Consider the following 8,049-nt stretch of genomic DNA (forward strand, 5'->3'; position numbering starts at 1 on the left):
ACATACATACACACATGCACACACATGACATTTTGGCAGATTGACTCCCAGGCCTTGAGAGTCAATGAGTGCTTTTTAAGTAAAGCACTTTATAATTATGCCATATCCCCAGACCCAAGCAAGATTGTTAAAAGCTATGTAATATCCCATGAGGTATGTTCTAGAATTGTCCTATAGCTAGATTTTAATAGAATATTTTTCTTTTTAAAAGATATTTGTTTATTTATTTAATATCTATGAGTGCTCTGTCTTCAGACACCCCAGAAGAGGGACTCAGATCTCTTTACAGATGGTCGTGAGCCATCATGTGGGTGCTGGGAGTTGAACTCAGGACTTCTTGAAGAGCATTCAGTGTTCTTCACCGCTGAGCCATCTCTCCAGCCCCTTAATAGAATATTTACAGTCACATTTATTTTGTAGATGTAAACATTCTAGTAACTAGGGGTTGTCTCTGTTATGGCCCAGAGTCTGTATAGTTGGAGAAGTCTAAGGTCTTCCGGACCACAGAAATAATGTTCTCCCCCTCCTCCCTCTCTGACTCTCTCTCCCTCCCCACCTCACCCTCCCTCTCTCAGATAAGGTCTTGCTGTGTAGCCGAGGCTGGCCTTGAGCTTGTGATGTTCCGGTTTCAGCCTCCCCAGTGCTGAGATCACTGGCATTGCTCTCAGAGGTTGGAAAGCTTCTTTTCAGGGTTCTGCTTTTCAGAGGAGCTAAGCGGCTGGAATGTTCTATTAAGTTGTGGAGTTATGTAGAGGTGGCTCTGGTGTTAACTGAACTGCTACGGTGATAACTGTAAGCAAGCAAGCAAGCAAGCAAGCAAACAAAAAACCTTAAAAGAAAAAGCAATGCTTCCTGTCTTGTATTAATACAAACACAATTCCAAAATAAAACAAGTGAAACCTTCATCTTCACTTGTCTGTAGGAAGATGCCTTAGGGATGGTGGGTGGAATCAGGATCATAGGACAACAGAGAGGGCGTATTAATAGGTCTGTAATGACATAAAATTTATTCTGGGGGTGAGGTAAAACTTAATGGTTCATAAATAGCAAATTCATTATATTTTTAATACTCAAGTTATATTAACGCCATATAACATCTTTATGGTATCATTAGTACCATTTAAGTCCTGACTCAACACAGAGAACAAACATCTCCAAATCTTGGCCATGAACTGATTAGCCAGATAAAATGTTTTAATAAATATTATTGGATTAGAGCATGGTTGGTTGGGTCATAAACTGTCTTATAAATGTTTTATGTCATCTGTTGCACTGAATTTTAAAATGTTAACAAATTAATTTATTTTAAAGGCCGCATCAAGGTGAAAGCAGCTTGTTCTACTGGGACCGTAGATCAACAGCCATTTCTCAGCCTGTGTGCGAGCAACAGAAGCAATGCTAACATACAAATGTGGTGTGGTTTGTTAAATATTCATTTGCAATTTGCATTAATGATCAAATTTTTGTATTGGTCTAAACTGAAGACTGTACCAGATCATGAAGTACTCAGAATAGAGGACACGTTTTGTAACACACCCCTCTCAGTGTTGACTGTTAGTTATGAACTAACGTTTGTGGTCAATGATACTTAACTATTCTGGGGAGACTTGATCTGCGTTGGTTTTGAGTTCAATAATTCTTTCAGAATTTAAAGTCACTAAGGAAAATATCATCTGGGGGTCTCTTCTCGCACAGGGGGTCGCATCTCAGTGACTTGTTCCTCTTGACAACTCAGTCTTGACCGCCTAAAAGTACTTCAACACCAAGACCACCAAGAGGAGAAAGCGAACAACTTATTTTTTAAGTTATCTCTGAGTATTATGAGAAGCATCGTTTGGGGGTTGGAAGCCTGAGAGTCAGACTAACAGCAAATTCCAGGAGAGGCTCCCATGCTCTGACAGTCAAGTGTTTGATTAAGCGCCATAGCTGAGATGTTCACTTTGCATTTGGTAAGCTGAAAGCGCAGCCCTCGTGAACCAGCTGGATGTGGCGGAGAGGTGATTTGTATTATAGTAGCCTGGTAGCTGCCCAATGAACCATGTAAAAACAGTTCATTAAAATGTTTATGTGCTTGGCTGGTTAATGCAAAGAAAGCTTTATTGCGGCTTTATACAACCTTGGTAACTTCGGGCTGCCGTTCGATCAATGCGTTGTAATGCCGCAATGCCACAGAGAAGCACTCTCCTGAGCTCAAAAAGGAACCAAAACACTGGCTTTTCCCCATTCTTCCTAAGAGAATATATTTTCAGGACCTTAAGGCTAACCCAGACTTTCTTCTTTTCTGCTCGTTTACAGCCAGTTAAAATGTTTCAAATACATTTGTAGCGGATAGGGGCGCTTTTTGCACAAACGTGCTGGGTTGGTTGTACTAGAACTTAATCAGTGAATAGGTAATTACTGCATTGTGTTTGGAAGGCAATGCTTATGCAGTTTCAACCCACACACAGATTTTTATTTACACACACACACTCACACTGAACACACATTCATGCATACAGGCAGACAAACAGATAGGCACACACACACCTCACTGAACTAGAAAGCAGACATGCTAATTCCCTTGGTAGCTATTGTTTCCCCACTGCTGTAGTACTTCTTAGATCCGTACACTTGTTTTATGGCTATTTTGACATTAAAAACATATTTTGAAATAGTTAAGTATTTATGAAAGAATGGTTTTAAAACACCTTTAAAATAAGTAAAATGGGGCTGGTGAGATGGCTCAGCGGGTAAGAGCACCCGACTGCTCTTCTGAAGGTCCTGAGTTCAAGTCCCAGCAACCACATGGTGGCTCACAACCATCCTTAAGGAGATCTGACTGGTATGTCTGAAGACAGCTGCAGTGTACTTACATATAATAAATAAATAAATATTTAAAAAAAATAAGTAAAATGTTCATTTTTAATAGGAAAATTAATCCATGAAAGCTCTTACCTTCACAATTACAACTTCATGTGAAATATTTTACTTTTTTGTTACTACTCTGTGTGTGAGTGAGTGAGCGTGTGCCTGTGTAGAGGTCAGAGGACAATTTCAGGAGTTGGTTCTCTCCTTCCATTGTGGATTCTGATCAAACTCAGATTGTCAGGTTTGTGGGACAAGTATTTTTTTTACCCACTGAGCCATCTTGCTGACCCCACAATTAAAATTTTACATGGAAAGTACTATTTATAGTTCACCTATATGAAGTCTTTCAATAAAAAGGTTTACTTGGGCGGGTCAGTGGGTAAGGTCACTTGCATACAGCCAACGCTGACGACCTGAGAGAACCAATTCCTACCAGTTGTCCTCTGACTTCTGCATTCTGGGGCACACGTGGCCCCTAAAAGTAAATGTTAAAGCTGGGCGTGGTGGTGCACGCCTTTAATCCCAGCACTTGGGAGGCAGAGGCAGGCGGATTTCTGAGTTTGAGGCCAGCCTGGTCTACAAAGTGAGTTCCAGGACAGCCAGGGCTACACAGAGAAACCCTGTCTCGAAAAACCAAAAAAAAAAGTAAATGTTAAAAAATGCGTTAGCTGGGTGTAATGGCACACACATTTAACCCCTAGCATTTGGGAGGCACTATTCACAATCACTGCCAATGCATGGGGGTCCTAAGGTACAGCTTGTTTGTTTATTTTAGTTCTATGTGTTTGGGTATCTTACCTGTAGGTATGTATGTCTGTGTGCTACTTGTGTGCCTGGTACCCACAGAGGCCAGAACAGGGTGTTGGATCCCCTGGAACTGGAGTTACAGATGGTTGTGAGCCATCATGTGGGTGCTAGGAGTACAACCCAGGTCCTCTGGAAGATCAGCCGGTGTTCTTAATTTCTGGGTCATCTCTCCAGCCCTGCATGATAGACATTTACTGGATATAGTTTGAGGGAATAAATGTCGAAGAGAAGTAGACACAGCACCATCTAAAATGGTTATCAGAGGCTGGGCTGATACTCAGCAGGTGAAACAGAAACATGAGAATACACTATGGCACCCCATAACCGGTGCTGCGGTGTAGACATAGAGGGCTCAGCCTGGGCTACAGACTGAATTCCAGGATAGCCGGGTCTACACAGAGAAACCCCAAAACTAGATACATAGTTAGATAGATAGATAGGTAGATAGATAGATAGACAGACAGACAGATGAGATGGAAGGACAGAAAGATGACTTAGTAGTTAAGAGCACTGGCTGCTCTTAGAGAGCATCAGGGTTCAATTCCCAGTACCGGCATGCCACCTTACCCATCTGTAACTCCAGTTCCAGGGAATCCAGTGGCCTCTACCAGCACCAGACATGCATGTGGTGTGCAGACACCCATGTAGACAAAATAGAAATCCACATAAAAGAAGTTAAGTCAATTAAATTGGGAAAGCAATTGAGAGAGATGTTAACCTCTGTCCTCCATGCATACATACACAGTGCATCAGTAAATAAATAAATAAATAAATAAATATTGATTAGCAACTGTAGATACAAGATCAAATTTTCTTCTAGATGCGTATTTCACCTTTAACTTTAAAAAATAATTAGACAGTCAGGGGTAGCACACACCTTTAATCCCAGCACTCAGGAGCAAGGAGCAGGCAGATGTTTCGTGAATTCAAGGTCAGCCTGGTCTACAGAGCTAGTTCCAGGATAGCCAGGGCTGTACAGAGAAACTGTCTTGAAAAGTAGAACAAAAATATTGAGGTACGTGTGTGCGTGCAGGTGTGTGCACAGGTGTGTGCACAGGTATGTGTGCAGCTGCATGCAAGTGCACATGGGTATCAGAAGACAGTGGATGTCAGAGTACAGTTTGGGGGAGTTGGTTCTTTCTTTTTACCATGTTGGTCTTGGAGATGGAACTCCGGTCACTAGGTTTGGCAGCAAGCACCTTTATTGCCTGAGCCATCTTGCCAGCCCCCTTACTTGGTTTTTAATGTAGGCTTTGAGGGGTTGTGTTGTGTCGAAAGCCATAGCAACTCCAAACCACGGAAGAATGTCTTGTTATAGTTTTAGGTTATACACCATCAGCTTCCACACAAGCTGCAGAGGGCGTGAGTAGTGCTCCGACCCTGGGAACTGACACATGGATGGCATGGGAGGGTCACTTTTGTGCTGCTGACCCCAACCCATACTAGGAGCTATGCTTGTAAGACTGATTTAGTATCTGAGCTCTAAAGCCTTGTTTGAATTTTATTCTTTTATTCTATTAATGTAGATTTTGAAACAGGGTGTATTGTGCAGAATAAGCTAGTCTCAAATTAATAACCCTCTTACTTCAGTCTCCTGAATGCTGGGAGTGTGATATACTATTTTTATATATACATTCTATAAGATTAACTCAAGGTAATTACTGTCGTTTTAAACTCATCTTTTTTTTTTTTCCTTATGGTGAATACCACACAATCTTCAGGTGGGTCTGAAGTGCTAGTTATAACTTCCTCCAATGTCATGTGACCTCAGACCCTCCTATCTAGTCTTTACTGTATTCACTTAAAAAAAAAAAACCCATCTTAACAAACATGTGGCTAAAATCTATATGTGTGCATAGATGTGGCCTTTGGATTTTTGATGACCGCGTGAGAGTGATCGTAGGAGTGGGGGAATGCTAGGTTTGAACCTGCTGTTCCGTCCTGTTTGGATGACCAGTGTAGCGCTCCCCATTCCTAGGATGAAAGGAGAGCACTCCTAGAAGTTCAATTGTGCTTCCATATCTCTTGACACTTCAAAAAACGGCCAAGGAGTGTGGAGAGGTGAGGCCTTGCTAACCATGTGTGCTTCCTCAAGCCCTCTCTGATGTCATTGGCAGCGCCAATGACCCCCCCCCCAGGCCTGCAGCATCTCAACTTGATGTGTATAATTGATAGCCAAACATTTTCTACAGGCCGTTAAATGGTAAGACCACAATGAAATGTATATAATGTTGATTAAAGTGATTTTTGCACGAAGGGGTCAGAGACATTAACAAGTTAAAAGAAAGTGTGAGCTCTCTTCCCCCCCCCCCCCCCATACCTCTAACCTTTGTTCAGCTTGCCAGTAATTGACACCACATGTTTACTGGGCCTATTTGGGTCCAATTTAAGGCTGTTGCATTCAACATATTTTGAAGTGCTCTTGAGATGAGTGTACCCATGGGGGCGTGGGGGTGCCCCCAGAAAGGTGGACTTCAGCTATGACGTGAGCAAATGGTGAAAGAGAAAAATTCAAACGAACCCCTCCAGTGCGCTTCGTTTTAAATCGTCTGGCGCCTAAAGGTAGACTAAGAAGCTGTAGCTCTGAGAAGGATTAAAATGGACATCCAAATGATAATTACTGGGTAATTTTGTTTTGGTTATAATTTGTGGTGTTATTTTTATAACTGACATGAGACATAATATATTTTTCAGGGCTCTGCAATAGCTGAGCAACCAAATGGAACCTGTCAGAAGGCATTTGGGGGGACAGTTACAGCAAAAAGCTGTGTGCCTTTTTAAATGCTATACACATTTTTTAAAAAAAAATTTTAACGCTCATGCATCAGAATCGTTTCATAAAAACAAAGTGACTTTTGACATGTGGCACCTAGCTAGCCCTCTGCCTGGGCTTCTAAAACTTGTTTTCATGAACGGGACTCTGGCTAGGGATCCCCCCCCCCAACCCCCTTTCTTGTGCTATCCCGCAAACGCTGAGGTGCCTTGGACTGTGAGCAGTGGATGTCTCTATCTCCTACTCGCAGGCTCTCCCTCCGCGCTCGCCCTTTCTTAGGCTCTGCTGTGTTTGGGGACTTCAGTGACATCAAGGACAGGACAGAGCTTTAGCTCTCCATCCTCTGTCCTCTGCCGGTGGTGCTCATCTGTACAGACCGCTCTGACCTCTGCCTGAGCCAGGACCTGGGAGTTGCAGACCACCCAGACTCCCCGCGAGCACCAGATGGCAGTTGTAGTCGGCACTTCCCATGTGGCATAATTTTGTGGAATTTACCTCGCCTCATCTGGCTCTGATTATTTGCTGACTTGTAATTGTAGTTATTTGTCTGAAGGCTTTATCTTCTTTGCCAGACTGTAAGCCCCAGCTCTGCCCGCCTTGGCAGCACTGTGCTCTGCAGTGAGGAAATCCTAGCGCCACCATGCCCAGTCACTGAGCTGGAGGATCGCCTACCAAGAAAGAACCCAGTTACCTACAATCTGGGGATGGGCTACATCCCTGGCTAGATCTCCAGCTATTCAGAACGAGTTCTTTTTTTCTTTTTCTTTTTTTCACAGACAGGAAGTTAAGAGAACATGTGTTTTTCAATTTCCACAGTGTATTATTTCCAACTGATTTGGAATGGTGATGCTCTGTGGTCTTCCCCAGTTGGAAACAGCTCTCCGGTTCCACTGTAGCAGAACAAAGCTGAAGGAGTTAGAAGGATCCTCTACTTAAAGCTCCTTGAGAACATATTTTATTGACTGGTCAGACAGCCGAAAGAGACCCGTGGGTTAAGCACAATGTCTGGGGTAATTCTGATCTCCAGGGACAGATCCCCGACTTTGCAGTGGTACTTACTGTTTTATATGAGGAATGACAACTGGGGACAATCCTGCCAATCGCTTACTTTCTTTCCCCTCTATCACAGGACAAGAGAATTTTAGGTTCAACCACTCACAGACGTTTAACTTTTATAAACAGTTGATAAACTTAGGTTGCATCTGTTTATTTATTGACATTCTTGGAAGATTAAATAAATAACCACATTTCCTTTTATATGGAAGATTAAATAAATATCCATTTTTTTAAAAAAAATATATGTTTCTAACTTTTTCAGTTTCTTTCATTTCTTTCTCACCACTTAGGAATATTTAAAATAGTAGAATTGGCTAGTGGTATAATTAAAATTGTGGGCTTGGGGGTAATCAATACTTTTCCACTTTACTCTTTTCCAGAAAAATAACTCCCCCCACCCAGCCCCCAACTCACATTTTTCAATTTCTGTTCGGTTCCAGTCCTTGACATCATACTTAATTGAGATAAAATATTTTTCAGTTCAGAAACTCATCAGTTCGGGGAAGAATTTCTAATATAAGTTATAAGGGCAAAAAAAAATGTAAAAATACCAAAGTTAAAACATG

This window comes from Mus musculus, chromosome 1 (genome assembly GCF_000001635.26).
Source record: "Mus musculus strain C57BL/6J chromosome 1, GRCm38.p6 C57BL/6J".
NCBI classification, from domain to species: domain Eukaryota; kingdom Metazoa; phylum Chordata; class Mammalia; order Rodentia; family Muridae; genus Mus; species Mus musculus.